General features: G+C 39.5%; 1 protein-coding gene and 1 long non-coding RNA gene across 3 annotated transcripts in view; one reads left to right on the top strand and one right to left on the bottom strand.

The window, feature by feature from the left end:
• LOC138738519 (uncharacterized) overlaps nucleotides 1–17,386 on the top strand; it is an 85,411-nt gene extending 68,025 nt beyond the window's left edge. For both annotated transcript variants that reach the window (XR_011341580.1, XR_011341581.1), the window contains exons 4-6: nucleotides 14,051–14,110; nucleotides 16,032–16,118; nucleotides 16,622–17,386. This is a non-coding gene — a long non-coding RNA (uncharacterized lncRNA). The remainder of the gene's footprint in view (nucleotides 1–14,050; nucleotides 14,111–16,031; nucleotides 16,119–16,621) is intronic.
• The window catches only part of LOC138739957 (cell adhesion molecule DSCAM), a 454,986-nt gene that overhangs the window by 313,049 nt on the left and 124,240 nt on the right, over nucleotides 1–17,697 (bottom strand). The gene's annotated exons all lie outside the window — the stretch shown is intronic.

The raw sequence follows: 17,697 nt of genomic DNA, 5'->3' as shown, positions 1-17,697 counted from the left end.
TGTGTGCTCAACCCATTCCTCTTCAGGCTATTGACCCACTACTGTTTCGCCAGCTCCAGCTCCAACGGTGTCATCAAGTTTGCAGATGACAAAACAGTAGTTGGCCTCGTCAGCAACAACAATGAGTCGCACTACAGAGAAAAGGTGGAAAATCTCGTGAAATGGTATGAGAGTAACAACCTGAGTCTCATCCTGGAAAAGGTGAAGGAGATGATCGTGGACCAGGAGGACCAGCAACAACCACTCTCCATTACACAACTCTGTAGTAGAGAGAATGGAGAGTTCCAAGTTCCAGTGTAGTAGGAGATGACAGACAAAGCTTCTATCCCAGATGCACTCAATGCCTGATTCATCCAGAAGAAGAAGGAAGAGCCACCACTGAACACCCCCATGTCCCCTGATGATCCTCTCTTCTCAGTAACCCTGGATGACGTGTGGACTGCCTGCAAGAGAGTGAATCCAAGGAAAGCATTTGGTCTGGATGGAGTTCCCAACCGAGTATTAAAAATCTGTGCTGACCAACTTGCCAATGTATGGACAGATATCTTCAACATCTCACTCTGACGTGGCATGGTAACCAACTGTTTCAAACACGTGTCATGAAGAGTATGGTAACCTGCATAAATGACTATCGACCAGTAGCACTCAATCAACAGTGATGGAGTGTTTTGAAAGGCTGGTGTTGAAGCATATCAGTTCCTGTCAGACCAGCGACATGGATCCATTCCAGTTCGCCCTATCGTAGCAACAGGTCTATGGCAGATGCTCTCTCACTGGGTCTACACAAAGCCCTGGAACACCTGGACAGCAAAAATGCATAAATCAGCATGCTCTTTATTATTACCGTTTGGTATTTAAAAACATCATCCACTCAAGAATGATCACCAAACTCCAAAACCTGGGACTCAAGATCGCACAAAGTAATTGGATCACGTATTTCCTCACCTCCAGACCACAATTAGTGAGCCCCACAGGGCTTTGTTCTTAGTCCCCTGCTGTACTTGCTGTACACCTATGACCGTGTAGCTTAGTACGACAATAACACCATCTATAAATTCGCTGACAATACCAAGGTAGTGGGTTGTATAAAAAGAGGACAATGAGTCAGCATACAGGAGGGAAATTGAAAACTTAGCTAAATTGTGAACACTCAATGTCACCAAAATTAAGGAGCTGACTGTTGACATCAGGAAGGGAAAACCAGAGGTGTACAATCCAGTGATTATTGGGGGATCAGAGATGGAGAGGCTGAGCAAATTTAAGTTCTTGGGAGTCATTCTCTCAGAGGATCATTCCTGGACCCAACACACAAATGGTATCTTGAAGAAAGCACATCACCGCCTCTACTTCCTCAGGAGTTTGCGGAGGTTCGGTATGACATTGGAAACCCTGACAAATTTCTACATAATTGTGGTGGAAAGTGTGCTGAGTATGGGGACTCCAATGTCTGCAAGAGAAAAGCCCTGCAAAAGATAGTGGACACAGCCCAGGACATCATGGGGAAAACCCTACCCAGCTTTGAGAACATCTACAGGGAACACTGCCATCAGAGAGCAGCAGCAATCATCAAGGATCCACACCACCCAGCACACACTCTGTCCTCGCTGCTGCCATCAGGAAAGAGGTCCAGGTGCCACAAGACTCACACCACCAGGTTCAGGAACAGCTGCTACCCCTCCATTATTAGACTCTTCAATGACCAACTCAATCAGGGATTTATTTAAGGATTCTTACTTTGAACTTTATTGATTGTTTTGCTCTGTATTGCACAGATTGTTTATATTTCTTTATTTGTTTACATGTGTACGTTGAGTCAGTTCTTTTACACTGACAATAAGTGGTAATTCTACCTCGCTCGCAGGAAAAAGAATCTCATGTATGTACTCTGACAATAAATCTGAATCTAACTCCTTGGAGTTTCTTTAACTAGTGACCTATTGTGAACACTTAATATCTCTTCACTTATCAGGAAGGGACAACAGTGACTGTACTCTCTGAGAAGACTTAATTGGGCAAGCCTACCGGCCACTGTTCTATCATCCTTTTACAGGAGCTCTATCGAGAGCATCCTGGCCGGTTGCATCAAAGTGGGGTACAGTTGCTGCAGAGAAATGGATTGGAGGTCAATCCACAGGACTATAAGAGCGGCAGAAAGGATCACTGGAGTCTCCTTCCCCCAACATCATGGGCTGAAAATTCCGAACTGTGCTGTAATGCTTTACGTTTATATCAATTACACTCATCTACATCATCTTACAGTTGCCATTAAACCACATCTTTGGGATGTGGGAGGAAAGAAGAACGTGCTTTTTAAGTGTTAGTGCAGTGAGCATTCTCTGAAGTGCTTCCACTGCATGAACATCCTTCTTGGCACAAGGAGATCAGTGCTGCATACTGTACTTGAGATGTGGTTTCCCTGCTGACCAATGGAACTGAGGCATAACCTAGTTTTGAATTTGACTCCCTCAGCAATAACTGATGGCAGTCTGTTGGCTTTGTGAACATCTTCCATTTCAGCCTTCTGCAAACCATGCACTGTCCACCCACATCCCTTTGGAGCTTGAGCTTGCAATCTCTCTCACCATTTAAGGAAACTATTTCTAATTTTTTTTTCTCTCTCTCTCAAAATGGACAGTTTAATTTCTGTACTCCATTTCCCAGATCTTTGCCCACACACTTATCCTGCCCCTATCTAATTTTTTCAGCTCCATTTGACTTTCCAACCTATCTTTGCCTCATTGGTAACTAAGTCACATTACCTTCAAAAATCACCTATGCATCTTGGTAAAAGATCAAGGCTCCACCCTGGATGCATCTTATCAACAAGAAAAATAAATTATACCAACTCTGTTTCTTGTGAGCCAGCGAATCTTCTAACCACACCAATACTTCTCCTGCCATGTGCTGTTATGTTCTTTAATAAACTTTGATGTCACATCTTATCAAAATGCCTTCTGGATATCTAAGTATAGAACATCTGTTAAGTTTTCCATTTTTTTTATTCCACATTACAGCTTATGTGTTCTTTAGTGTTCATAGAAATGCTGGAGTAACTAAGCAGGTCACGTAGCATCCGCTGGAGGTAAAGATACATAACCAACATTTCAGGCCTGAGCCTTTCTTCAAGGTATGAGCAAAAATAAAAACCAGGCAGACTTTCTGTTCTCCCACTTACTGCCTGGCAAGATGGATATTTCAATCCCTGTCATATTGGCAACTTTTAACCCTTGACTTTCAATCCCATTGTCATTTAACCTTTTCTGCCTCTCTCACCCCACTCCCATTACTTTTGCTTTCCCTTCCCTCCCTTTCACCCTTCCTCAATATCACAAAATTTTATTTTTCTGTTGCCTTGAATCATTAATCGTTTATCTTACTGCAGCGGCTGCCTGAACTGCAGAGTACATTCAGCATTTTTATTTTTCCTGCTGTTTTGCTTTAATCCTTCCCCAAAGCACTCAAGACGACTGCCTGGCAATTCGGCAAATAGCTGAAAAGGGATTTTTTTATCTCTTTGAATCGAGTGATAGGTGCATTTGCCTCGGTGACCGGGAGGGTGAAGGAAAGTTGGTGTCCTCCGCGTGGAACATTCCTTGTCCACAAAAGGATGGAAGAGAAAACTGGACTGAATTGAATTGTCGCAGATACTGAAATTCAGCAAAACCAATTTTCAGCTCTTTGCTGAATTGATAGACAGTCGTTTCGAGTGCCTTGGGGAAGGATTAAAGCAAAGCAGAAAGAATAAAGATGCTGGATTTGAAAGAATAAAGACGCAGGTCCAGCAGCATCCGTAGAAAGAGAAACGATTAATGATTCAAGTTGACGACCACTTGTCAGACCACAGGAAAGCTAGGAATAAAAGTTTTACGACGTTGAGGGAGGGAAAAAAAAAACAAAGGGTCAGATTAGTAATGGGTGGGGGTGGTGAGCAAGGCAGTAAAGATTTAATGGCAAAAGTATTGAAAGTCAAGGGGGAAAAAATGGCTGCCGATGGGACAGGGAGAACAGAAAGTCTGCCTGCTGTTCCTTAACACCTCGAAGAAGGGCTCAGGCCCAAAATATTGGTTATGCATCTTTACCTCCTGTGGACGCTGCTGTGAAACTTGCTGAGTCTCTCCGGCATTTCTGTGTTCTTACTATGAAGACAAAAGAGACCACATACACTGGAATCTGGAACAGAAAAAAAAAACAGACGGAAAACTGAACAGATGCTCTATAATTAGATTTCCAGAAGGCATTTTGATAAGATGTAACGTCAAAGTTTATTAAAGTACATAAAAGCGCATGATAGGAAAAGTATTGGCATGATCGGAAGAATTGCTATCCAGGTGAGTCAACCCATACTTAAGAGCATCAGTGTGTAGTGTTACAGTAAATCAAAGAGTGTAAAATGTAGTGTTACAATAACAAAGTGTATAGATTTTTCAGATACACTACACATAAAAGTACAAACAATGAAAGTTCATTTTCTTTTTATCAAATGAAAAGACAAACATCCTTCTTCCAACAAATCCACTGAAAGATCTCTGGGTGACCAAGATTTTAAAAAAGCTGTATTTAAAGCCTTGCTGCAACTGTCCTTTTCAATACTAATTATCATCTCTGCATGACAAAGTCTGTCACCACAGGCGACCCACTTTAACTCAAGATCAGGAGAGCAAAAGGGGAATAAAAAAAGTCTTTTGAAAAATAAAACCAACCTCAGATGGGGTGCAGAGGAGGTTGAGGGAAGAGGCAGCAAAAATAATCACACCACCGAAACGTTACAGGAGCTGGGGGCCCAAGAGGTGCGATTGTTGACAATATCTTGCCGAGCGCTGGCATATGCTGCTGGCTTCACCCATGTCGGATCAAGCCGGAGATTGCTCGCATTAGATAAAGCCTCAATAGCGGATAATGAAGAAGAATCTAATTAGATGCCAGCTGTTAGAGAGACAACCTTTCAAATTTCCAAGGATCCCTTTGTGTGCGAGTGTGCCACTCCTCTCCCGACAAGGAGAGTGGAGTTCAACTCGCCGAACACTTCCCACCTCTCCCGCCCCAGAAGCCTGTCAGATGGACTAAAAAGGACTGACTAATAACTGCTAAGGATTACTTTGATGGATCTGTTTTAATGAGTTATTTTTTTCATCTCTTAAATTCATCTTTAAACATTAAAACAATTAAAAATGCATAAACTGCATTAACTAAGAGTAGAGTTAACTAAGAGCAAGATAGGGGAGATAACTTGACCAGTGCAGTGAGGTGGAAATTCATTGAAGTGGTTAAATCTGCCTCGATCTGCCTTGTTTGCTGAGTGTCTATCCCTCAGTCAATCTGCCTGTCCACGCATCTCTCTTTGAGTGATGAGTTTGTTTCCGCTTCTCATGCTTCTTCCACCCCCACCCCCTTCCCCCGCCACCCACCCTCCATGAGCTCCAGCCCCACAGCACTAAATTACTTATGAATGTGTCACTAGTTAGACAGGGTCATTGTTGGGAACCCCAAGGACTGTTCTGCAGTCCCAGAGGGAGATAGTCTCTTCCTCTTGGTCAGGTTTGGTGGGGAAGAAATGAAATGAATTCACCCATAAATTTTTTTTTGATGCCTGAAAAAAAAATGCATTGAAGGATTAGACAGTGAGTGGTGGGCCTGACAGATGTTTCTCGGAGGCCTTCCGCTGCAAAATTCTGCGGTGCACAGGCTTGAGGCCGATCAAAGTGGTGGCAGGACGATCCTTCATGAAGTTCAGAGAGCACGAGAGGAAAGAAGCTAAGTCATGGGCAAGGGTCAAGGATTGTGGAATGAGTTGGGATTAGCAGGGGAGAGAGACTGGGATGGATGGAGCAGGCAGTAATCAGGACCTCCTCTCAGTGAAGGGAATCAGAAGGAGGTCATAATCAAGGATGGGACTGGGGGAGCACCACTAATCACTGGAAGGGATTGGATGCCAAAGTGACATTAGGAGAGAAGTATGTAGGGGGAATTACATGCTTTGAGCTCCCATTCCAGGACTCCGTGGTATCGTCTTGCTCAATCAGGGTTAACTATTAGCAAACTAAGCCTCATGTTGTTTTGTGCATATGAAACTTATGTGTAGGATGGACCATTATAGGCCTGGTGTTGTAACTTGGCCCGCATGCCATGCCCACACAAGCCTGGACATCTGTTTTTAGTGCATGGAGGGCCCAGAAGGAGAGGTCCAAGCATTGCAATCCATTGGTAACTTTCTCTTAGGGGAAATACAATCTGCTGGAGGAAGCACCATCAGTGGGATAAGAAGAATGGTCGATGTTTCAAACTGAAACCCCTCATCGTGTTTGGTTTTCTCAAATGGAGGCTTATTTCATAGGAAGTGTCTTCCATGATGCACATAAACAGGGTCGCAAGAGAATCTCCACTTTAGCTCGGACAAATGGTCTGGCCTCGCTGAGCCGAGCTGCCACAGTTGGGTTGGGAAATTATTAAGTTATTATTAAGTTATTCACTGCACTGTTCCCTTGCTCCCACTGCTTGGAGAGACCCATTGGGACTGACTTGGTTGAAACAAATGTGGATATTTTGATGGAAGTCATGAATTAAAATTTACCATCAGGGAAACTGAATGGACAGACATTATGGAATGGAATGTTGTGGCGAGGCAAGGTTGAGATTTCCTGAAATGCTTCACAATCAAAGCATTTTTTTTTGTTGGACGCATCAGCACAGTCGTAATGTTGGAAATGAAGGCAGCACGCAAATGAAAATATGATAATAGCTGGATAATTTAATCTTCAGAATTAGCCAGGACAACAGAAACAATCTCCTCACTCCTCTTTAAAAAGCAACAAAGGTCTCTTTTTACATCCAACTGTCGTCAAGTTTATTATCATCTGATTATACAAGTACAATCCGACGAAACAGTGCAAAAACGTGCAGACACACAACCAGACATACAGTCAAATAATACATATGCAGGTCAAGAATTACAGCTAGAAAAATAAATAAATACATTTTGCTTTGTAGAAATGAGAGTCTCGGTGTTTATAGTGAGCAGTTCCTGTCGGCATATGAACCTAAACTCGAGGTGAAAATAATAATAATAATTGTCTTTTAATCGTTTAATTCAGGGAATGTTAACTTTACTAATTATTGGTTGTCCACCCCCCCCCCCCCCAATTGCCCTTGAGGTGAGGAGTTTGTTGAAGTATTCAGAGGGCAGGATATCACATTCATGGGTCTGGAGTCACATATGGATCAGACCAAGTTACAATGGCAGATTTCCTTTCCAAGAGGATACTGGCGAACCTCTAGAAAATACTAGTTAGAATTATTTTTAACAACCACCTGATGGTCACCTTTATCAATGCTGACATTTTTTTCCCAATTCCGCTTTTATTTAGTTGCTTAAACATAAGTTCATGGGCTGCAGAGTAAGATTCAAACTAACATCTCTGAAACAATCACATCTGGAAATGTGCATCTTTGAAATAAGAACATAAGAAATAGGAGCAGGAGTCGGCCTTCCGGCCCATCGAGCCTGCTCCGCCATTCAATGAGATCATGGCTGATCTGATGATTGGTTCATCTCCACCGACCTGCCTTTTCCCCATACCCCTTAATTCCCTTACTCTGTAAAAATCTATCTAACCTGGTCTTAAATATATTTACTGAGATCATCTCCACTGCTTCAATGGGCAGTGAATCCCACAGATTCCTCCTCATCTCCATCCTATATCCACTACCCTGAACCTTGCACACCTTTGAATCAACAATCCATGTGGGTGTGACAATTTAAGCATTATGCTGCCGTACCCACAGAAATGCCTCCAGAACCATGACACAGGCCAGAAAAAAAAAACCAACTATTCACCATTCTGGGATGAGTTAAATATTATGCTTTTTTTTTTAATCACAAAAATAGCAGATGCTGGAATCGTGAATGAACAAAGTTGGAGGGAGTCGTTCGATGGAATGGCTTGGGTTGGGAACCTTCTGTTTTAGATGTGTTCCTGGACATGTTAATTCCATTTAATTTTAATTTATTTTTAAATTTAGAGATATGGCATGGTAAAAGGCCCTTCTGGCCCTCAAGCCTGTGCTACGCAAATACAACTATTAACCCACAAACCCCGTACAGTAATGAAAGTAAGACTAGTCTTTTAAACAGAAACTTAACGTTCTTCTCCTTTAACGTTCATCAATATGTGTCACAGGGACTCATCTCCAGAGACTGTTAACTCCGGTGAGTTGGCATTTGCACATTTCAGACCCCCCACCCCACTGTCTTGTGCACTTCTTGTTCTCTGTGAAGAGCCAAAACTTGAAACCGCAGGGGTCCAAAATTTACACCCTTCTGTCTCAATCTCACAATTCCAACAATCCTGAAAAAAAAGAAAATCTGTCCACCTGATTCACAAGCATTGCAAGAAGGTCTTGATTCAAGCAGAGAACAGGTAGTGGCATCGCGCAGGAGGCTACTCAACAAGATTGGGTCACATGGATGGCTCTGAACTGGCTGAAACCTCCGGCAAGTAAATTACAGAATAATAAGGACCTCTGAGTAATTATAAAGTAATTATAGTGCCTGCGAAGATCAGTCAGACATAACGATCAAGGAGTTTAACAACCATCCTCTGAATGTTACATTCATGTCAGCTAGAAGACAGGATCAACAGAAGGTAGACTTTCGGCCCATTTAACTTCCTTGTCTGAGGATATTAACCTTACCCTCAGACTTAGTCTTGATCTCACCTTCAAACGAGCTTTTTTCTTCATCAGGCAACCATTTCATTCCAGGAGAATGAGCTGAATTTGTACACTCCAGGACATTAATGAGAATGATCTTATTGAAACTGCTAAGGTTCTGAGGAATTTGAGAGAGGCAAATTTTGGAGCCGGTGCACTCCAGGTGGCAAAGGGACAACCACAGAGCCTTGACGTAACAGGCGCAATGAGCAGTATCCCAATTGGGCAGAAAAAGAATGATTATGTTCTGGTAGGCCACCTCATCTTCCATTTGAGTACTCTCCAATCGTCTTCTATGATTGCTGTTAAACTCCCCCCACCCTTCACCTGTTTCATATCCCCTAGCTCTGTCTCTCTCTCTCTCTCTCCTTTCATGGAGTTATAATCAATTCTCACTTTTCCTCATCATATCTAATTAATTTCCTGGCCTGGACTCCTCCTCCTCCTAATCATCCCCCCCTCTCTCTCTCTGCTTTTTACTCATACCTTGAGGAAGAGCTCAAACCCTATGGACACTGTGAGACCAACTGAGTTCCTCCAGTATTTCTATGTGTTTTTACTATAAAATCACAGCATTTGCAGACTTTCTTGATTCACTCCCCTTATTGCAACTGCAGGAGCAGCTTTAAGTTGCTGCAAATCTGAGGCCAGTTCAAGATGGCAGAGTATCCAACAAAAGCAACAAGAACAATCTCCAAAACTACCTTTCAAAAACAAAAGGCAGCACAAAAAAAATCACAAAACTTCATTGGTGCTTCTCTGAAACAAAAGAAATCAGAAAATGTTGGAAACACTTAGGTCAGGCAACGTCTGTAGAAAGAGAAACAGTACATCTGTCAAGTCTAGAAATGGGTATGAGAGAAAACAATTTAGTTTTTCAATAGCACTCAAGATGGGGAAGGACAAAGTAGAACTGGCGAAATATCACTGATAGAGGGAGACTAAATAAACAAACATAGAAGGATGAGATGATTCACCTTTATCTGGGTTATGCCCTGGCCGACATAAAGTCTGTGGAGACATGCCCAACAGGTCCAACTGTACAAAAAAAAATCTGAGGCAAAAGGTCAAGAAAGAGTGAGTGGCCAAAAGTGGGTGAGTCCAAGATCGAGTCTGGACTGCTGTAAAATACCCCATTGGAAGATAAGGTAATGTTCCTCAAGCTGGTTTTAGGCCTTATGTTAACAGTGCAAAATAGAAATAAAAGTGATGTTGTTAACAAGCCGCCGACAACCGCCCTTTGGGAGTGTGGGTGGTGGCGACAGCTTGCTTGCTCTTTTTGCAGGAGGCTTACACAAGATGTGTCAAGGCAAGCACTGCTTGGCAGGCGCATCATTTTGCAGTTCTAATTTTCATTTCACTGAACCCTGGCAGCTTCTGACTGAGATCTAAATAACCCCAACCACGTTAGTAGCAAAGGCATCTGTGCTGGCGCAAAGAGATGCCTTGGCAGCATGCAGTTCCAATGATAGGAGATGAGGACACACAGAGAAGCATATGCTGACTGCATCTTTCAATTTCGACAGGTGATGGAGTCTTCAGTGATACTACATCAGTAAGATGTCAGCTAATTGCTCCCCACTGCTCATAGATCACACCTCAACCCTCCCCTCTCCCCAACCGATGTAAAATCCTTTCATCATTTATGCAGGTTTCTCGGTTTCTATTCCTTCCACTTAACTAGTGACAATTGCTACTTCTGAAATAAACATTCATATGCCTCGGGCTCTAGCCTCTATACATTATGACGGTGTTCCTATTTAAAATCCTTCTCTTAAGCTCTGCATCGCCACCCACATTGAACGTTAATTAGCAGATGTCTCAAGGCTCAACGAGCCATCTTAATTGAGAGAGGTCTCCCGGGTGTGCAACTGTAAATAAGAAAAGCATTGCCAGTGGATCAAATGCATAAAACATTATGTGTATATAATATATGGACACATTTATATATGCGTGTAAGCAATATGTCTTAAATGTTACCCATTATATAGCTACTACATATATATGGGCATATAAACACGAATATGACTGATATGTTTGAGTGTGTCTGTGCATGTGATTCTGTATTTCTGGTGCTCCCAGCTTGCTTTGAGGCCATCCCTTTGAAGCCAATGCCCTATTGGGAATTAAATGTTGGTGCTGCACAATTGCTCAGCCAAAGGAGGTGCAAGGCCCTCCTTCCGTCCGAGAGCAGCCTACAGGTCACCCTTAGGCAAGGCGTAGTACCTGTTCAGCCTCCCAATCTGGGTCACATGAAGCCACGGATTGTAGATGATGGATGGTTTTTATAAGCAGATTCTACAAATTGGAATTTATAGTTCTAAAGCTAAAAACACTGGACAAACAAATCTACTAATCAATGCCAGGGTTTTCCCGTCCAACAATGGACACTGCAACTGAAGAAGGCAACCGGAAACCACTTCAGTATTTTTCCCCTTGTACAATCATGAACTCAACATCAACTACAATCATAGCACAAAGATGGAGCTTTCATCGAAGGAGAAGAGGCAACAACTCCAATTTGGAGGATCAGAGATTGTGATAGAAGGAGAGACATGATCATCTATGCCAAATGGCAATGCACCTGAATGATGATATTAGGACTGGAGTACTTGAGTTATAAACAGTTGGAAATGTTTTCCAATGAAGTGAAGGAGGCTGATGGGCGACCTTCTTCCCAGGGTAGGGGAGTGTAAAGTTGGCTTTCTGGCAACTCAGAGAAAGACTGCACTGATCTATTCTAAACATGGCAGCGTAACAAACCACGTGCTTTTTTTTTTGGTGGGGAATGGTGGATTGAAGGGGTATGCTTATAGTTTATCAGGCAGCAGGCAGATATAATCTTTTCTCTTAAGGAACTGCACAATGTTTAGAGCAGCTATAGACAGGATACTTGGAGAAAGGTTGCCCTTTTAGCCCACAACTAGATTAGCATATTCATGAGGCTGTAATTTAATCCAGTTGTCCACACTTGCACGGTCCAGAATTTACTGGCCAAATAGACTGGTTTTACAGGCTGCTGAATTAACTCATCAAGGCCATCTTCTCACTAAAAGGCAATCTAGCTACAGATCAATCTGCCTTTTGTTTCCTTTCGTGGTAAACATCAGGATTTGTAAAGGGAAGCAAGAGTCATTGCTTTGCATTGGTCAATGTTATTTTTCAGCTAACCCTTCCTCACAACTACCAACTGCAGGACCTGAAAGATTTTGTTTCCTGAACGCAACATTATCATCCACCCATGAACCTCTAGTGTAACTGGATTTCCGCAGTTGCTGCGCGATTTTCAACAGATTTGGTAAATCAGTTATCACCAGTGATAATGTTGCCTTCCTTGCAGATTGCTCCAGCTGGGTCTTTGTGCCATGTTGCCTATTTTGTCTTTAGGATGGGTGGGGAGTGGCGGATCGCTTTCTCAGCTTTGTTGAAAATTACATTTGTTTTGGCTTGCCTTTATTATCCTACCTTTTAACAAGAACCGTTGAGCTGTTTATCAATATTTAATAGGATGTATTGTTATTTGTATTCATGGCTATGTTTGGAAGTGTCTCAATATTGTTAAACATAACATTATTGCTGATCATAATGGGCACAATTTGATTCTATCCGGCACACTTCATAATAAATTAATTATTTTTGTTAATATTTACGGCCCTAATATAGAAGATCCAAACTTTTTTGAATGGCATTTCTTCTCTCGTACCGGATTTAAATTTATATTTTTTGATTTTAGGAGGTAACCTGAACTGTTGGCTAGATCCTGTACTCGATCGCTCATCTCCCAAAACTGCCACATTAAAGAAATCTGTTATATTCATTAACTCATTCGTGTTACAGTGTGGAATGATAGATATTTGGAGATTTTTCCATCCTGATAATAAAGAATTCTCTTTTATCTTTAAGGTTCATCATACATATTATCAGATTGATTATTTCCTTGCAGATAAACAACTAATTCTACTTATTGATTCCTGTAAATCTAACAGCATATTAATCTCTGATCACTCTCCAGTGGTATCAATTAATATTCAGGATTTACCTAGAACTACTAAACAATGGTGTTTGAATCTTATTTTATTTTCAGATCATGATGTATTGGAATTCTTAAAAAAACAAAATGCTTTCTTTTTTCTCTTCGGAGGTTTCTGGAATGGTAGTATGGTATTCTTTTAAAGCTTATATTATATCAAAAAGAGAGCAAATTTAGGAAAAGATGAATTGGACAATCAATTGAAGTTTATAGACCAGCAGTACGCTTCAACTTTGAAACCTTTATAAAAAAATGGTCAAACTTAAAACTAAGCCTGATTTACTTCTTCATGATTCTATTCAGACTCAACTTTTATAGAGAAAATCAACATTTTACATCCACGGTGATAAAGCAGGAAAGTTTCTAGCTAGCAAGATTACACTGCTAAGCAACTTATTTCAGAAATTCGTAATTACTGCTGACCATGTAGAGATAAATGAAGCCTTTCAACAGTTTTATTCTTACCTTTATAAATCAGAATCTCTTAAAGATTCCATTTTTATGGAAGAATTTTTAGGTAAGTTGACTGTTCCCTTGCTTTCTTCAGAATACCAGTTCCAATTGGAAAAGCCCGTCTCCTCTGAGGAGATTATTGCAATAATTAACTCTTTACAAGCTGAAAAAGTTCCTGACCCCAATGGTCTTCCAGCTGAGCTTTATAAAACGTTCTCGCAAAATCTCTGAATCTTTTGCTTTTAGGTAATTACCTGCTACTTTTTAATGAAGCCTCAATTTCACTTATTCCTATAAAGAATAAAGATTTACCTGACTGTTCCTCTTGAAGGCCAATCTCTCTTTTGGACGGTGATGCTAAGATTTTGTCTAAAATATTTGCCTGTAGTTTGGAAAACTTTATGCCTCTTATTATTTTTGAAGATCAAACCAGGTTTATTAAGGGTCATTATTCGCAATTTAATATCTGTTGCTTATTAAATATTCTTTACTCTCCTCATGCCTCATCTTCTTAGTGTGCTATGTCATTAAATGTTGAAAAAGCTTTTGATAGGGTAGAATAGGACTATTTATTTAAAGTACTAGAAAATGTAAATTTTGGCCCTAAATTTATCAATTGGATTAAATTGATATATTTATCTCCTGTTGCCTCAATCTTTACCAATTCTTTAAAACCCAAACCCTTTAACATTTACTGCGGAACTAGGCAAGGTTCTCCTTTTAACCCTTTACTATTTAATTTGGCATTAGAACCATTAATTGTCACCTTTTGCCAATCTAATGACAATTCTGGAATCTTAAGAGGTGGGAATGTTCATAAGGTTTCTTAACATGCAGATTATCTTTTGTTATATATTTCAGGCCCTGATCATTCGATTCCATCCATTATGTCACTGCTTCACCAATTTGGTCAATTTTCAGGTAATAAACTAAATCTTCAGTATTGAAGATTGTCTGTATTGAATTCTTCTGGATCTCTAGATACTGCCCTTCATTTTAAAATAGGTAAAAATTGATTTAATTACTAGGTGTCACAATTACTAAAAATTATAATAATTTGCTTAAAGAGAAGTTTCTTACTTTAATGAACTATGTTAAGAAGTCTTTAGCTCAGTGGTCTCCTCTCTCAATGTCCTTAATTGGACAAATTAATGTTATTAAGATGAATATCTTAGCCCAGTTTTTATATATTTTCCAAGCTGTTCCTGGTTTTACTCCTAAAACATTTTTTGATTCACTTGACTCAATCATTTCCTTATATATTTGGAAAAATAAGCATTCTCGTCTTAGTAAACTTCTCTTTCAAAACTTTAAAAAGAAAGGTGGTTTGGAATTCCCTCATCTTAGATTTTGCTATTGGGCAGCTAATATTAGATGTATCATTTTTTTGGATTCATTATAAGGATAGAATGTGCGCTTCAAATAGGATTAATTTAGAAATTCATTCTAATAAAAAATAGACTCTTATTTTGATGCTTGGAGTACCATTACCTTTTTCTGCTTCCAAATTATCTGATAATTTTGTTGTTAAGCATACTTTGAGATTTTAGTTTCAATAAAGAAAAATTTTGGGATATCATAGATTTTTTTCTTGCTAGCCAAATATTACATAATTATTTTTTCTACCTTCTGCTCAAGATTCTGCTCTTCATGAATGGCTTAAATTGGGCATCCAACCTTTGATTCGAATGACTATCTGTTAAATTTAAACTTCCCAAACATCAGTTTTTTAGTCTTGACTTCCTCAAGACCTTGTTATATATATATGAGAGGGATGATCTATGATTTTAAACCAAATCAAAAAAAATTGATATCATCTATATATGATTTATTATTAAAGTCTAGGGATAATTATGGGAGCAAAATCTTCAACTTTCATTTTCAGATACTACATGAGATTCTATCTTAAAATTGGTAAATTCATCTTCTTTGTGTGCCCGACATTCATTTTTACAATTTAAGACAGCACATCGAGCTTACTTTTCTAAAGTTCAATTGGTTAAATTTTACTCTAACATTTCCTCAAAATGTAACAGGTGTAAGACTGGAGAAGGTACTTTGGTCTTGTTCCCCTCTTTCAATTTTTCGGGAAGATACCTTTCATACCTTATCTTCAGTTCTCAATGTGATCATTTCCTATAATTTTCCTTTTTGGATCAACTAAAACAAATTCAAACTGATTCAAAATCAATCCCATGCAGTCTCTTTTGCCTCCCTTATTGCTGGGTGTTATTGATGAGATGGAAGGATGCCTGCCACTTCCAATTATACTCAATGGTTATCCAATATGATGGCAGTTCTTCTACTGTAATGGATTTAAATTTTCTAAGTTTATGGAGCCTTTTATCAATTATTTTCACAATTTATAAGATCACTTGGATCTTGCTTTGTGAGTTGTGCTTTATTTTAATGGTAGTGAAATTATATGTACTTACCTGATAACTTCAGAAGGGAAGGGGTTAGAATTTGTAGTACAGTATAAGCCTTTTTAAAATCATTTTCAATTACCCATATATTGTAATTGTTTACATTTGCTACTTTTATTCCCTTTAACTGTTATGATATTGAGTTTATACATAATAGTTTTATTTTACTTATATAACTGTTTTTTCCCATCTATTCCTTTTTGTCTATTACCTTTGATTAATGGATTTTATTTACTTATGTACTATTTCTATGTAAGATCCAAAAACAATTGAAAAAGCAAAAAAGAAATAATGCTATGGCTAAGCTATGCTAAGTTAAAGATTCCATTGCACTATTTCCAATTATCCTTGCAGTTCAGAAAAAAAACAATTGACCCTTTAACAACCACTCTAAAGACATGTTATCTGGTTTGCAGGAGCTTTCTCTGGTCATGTTTACATGATTGCACCTGAAAGGTAATGGAATGAAACTGAAAATACTTCTGAACCTCCCGTAAGAAAAGGTACATTTTAAATGCAAGTCATTCTTGGAATTTAAACAAATCCTTCGCTTCAACCGAAATCACATCTGCGTGGAGTGAAACACAAAGGTCTCCAGATGCTGTGATTGTTGTAAAAACATACAGAAATGCTGGAGGAACTCAGCCAGTCTCACAGCATCCTTAGGAGGTAAAGATATATTATCCACATTTTGGGCCTGAACCCTTCTTCAGTTTATGTTGAAGAAGGGCTCAGGCCCAAACGTCAGAAATACATATTTACCTCCTATGAACGCTGCAAGATTGGCTGAGTTCCTCCAGCATTTCTGTGTGTTTTTATCACATCTGCATGGGGTGTGTGTGTGTGATGTGTGTGTGTGTGTGTGTGTGTGTGTGTGTGTGTGTGTGTGTGTGTGTGTGTGTGTATGATGTGAGGTGTGTGCGTGTGAGTGTGTGAGAGAGAGAGAGCACAATTCTGTGAACCCTGATATTTAAGTCTCTCACAGCTTTTCTATTTCCCTACACAGCTAATGAAAATATAAATGCCCAATCTTCCAGTTCAAGTATCCTGAATTTTTTTTAAAACACAACATGTGAACTGAATGAATAAAAGAAGTGGATAAAAGAAGAAAGGATTTTTCCTGTGGAACGCTCCAAGCATGGATTGCCATAAAAATTTGACCTGGAAATTAGATGAGGCTGAATGTCCCTCTTTATCACCATTACAGCCAAAACCATCTGCACATATTATTTAAACAGCACATTACACAACGATCAGCAGGGATTTGTGGCAAAAGCTTCTTACTAATAATTTGCATCAGTGCAACAAAATAGACATAAATAAGTCTTACTTCATATGTTACTTATCACATCTTTAGTCATAAACTGCATCCACCTTTATTCAGTACATTGAGGTTCTATGTCAAAAGTGCACATCTTTTTAATTTGTGTTATTTTGAGACAAATCCTGTGGAAAATGAAATTGCCGAGCAGAATAGCTGGAGGGAACTTTAAACTCATCAGTGAATCAAGAAAGTCTGTACTGTGATTTTATTTAATACCTGATTTAGATCTTCCCAAAACTTTTCCACTTTTTCACATGCCCAAATTGCATGTACTGTTGTTCCCGTTTCCTTCTTACAGCGAAAACATCTATCTGATAATGTTGGGTCCCATTTATTTAACTTTTGGGGTGTGGTGTATAGCCTGTGTAACCAATTATATTGTATCATGCGTAACCTCGTGTTTATTGTATTTCTCATAGTTCCGGAGCATAGCTTTTCCCATGTTTCATTCTTTATCTTTATGTTTTGATCTTGTTCCCACTTTTGTTTGGGTTTACAGCTTATTTCCTGGTTCTCTTTCTCTTGCAGCTTGATGTACATGTTTGTTATAAATCTTTTAATTATCATTGTGTCTGTAAATCACATATTCAAAGCTGCTTCCTTCTGGTAACCTCAGCCTGCTTCCCAATTTGTCCTATAAGTAGGTTTTCAGTTGGTGGTATGCAAACATTGTACTGTGAGTTATACCATATTTGTCCTTCATTTGTTCAAAAGATAATAATTTATTTCCCAAAAAACAATTTTCTATTCTTTTGATC

The sequence above is a fragment of the Narcine bancroftii genome, chromosome 7, assembly GCF_036971445.1.
Source record: "Narcine bancroftii isolate sNarBan1 chromosome 7, sNarBan1.hap1, whole genome shotgun sequence".
NCBI lineage: Eukaryota > Metazoa > Chordata > Chondrichthyes > Torpediniformes > Narcinidae > Narcine > Narcine bancroftii.
This window is presented reverse-complemented; position numbering and strand designations above follow the sequence as displayed.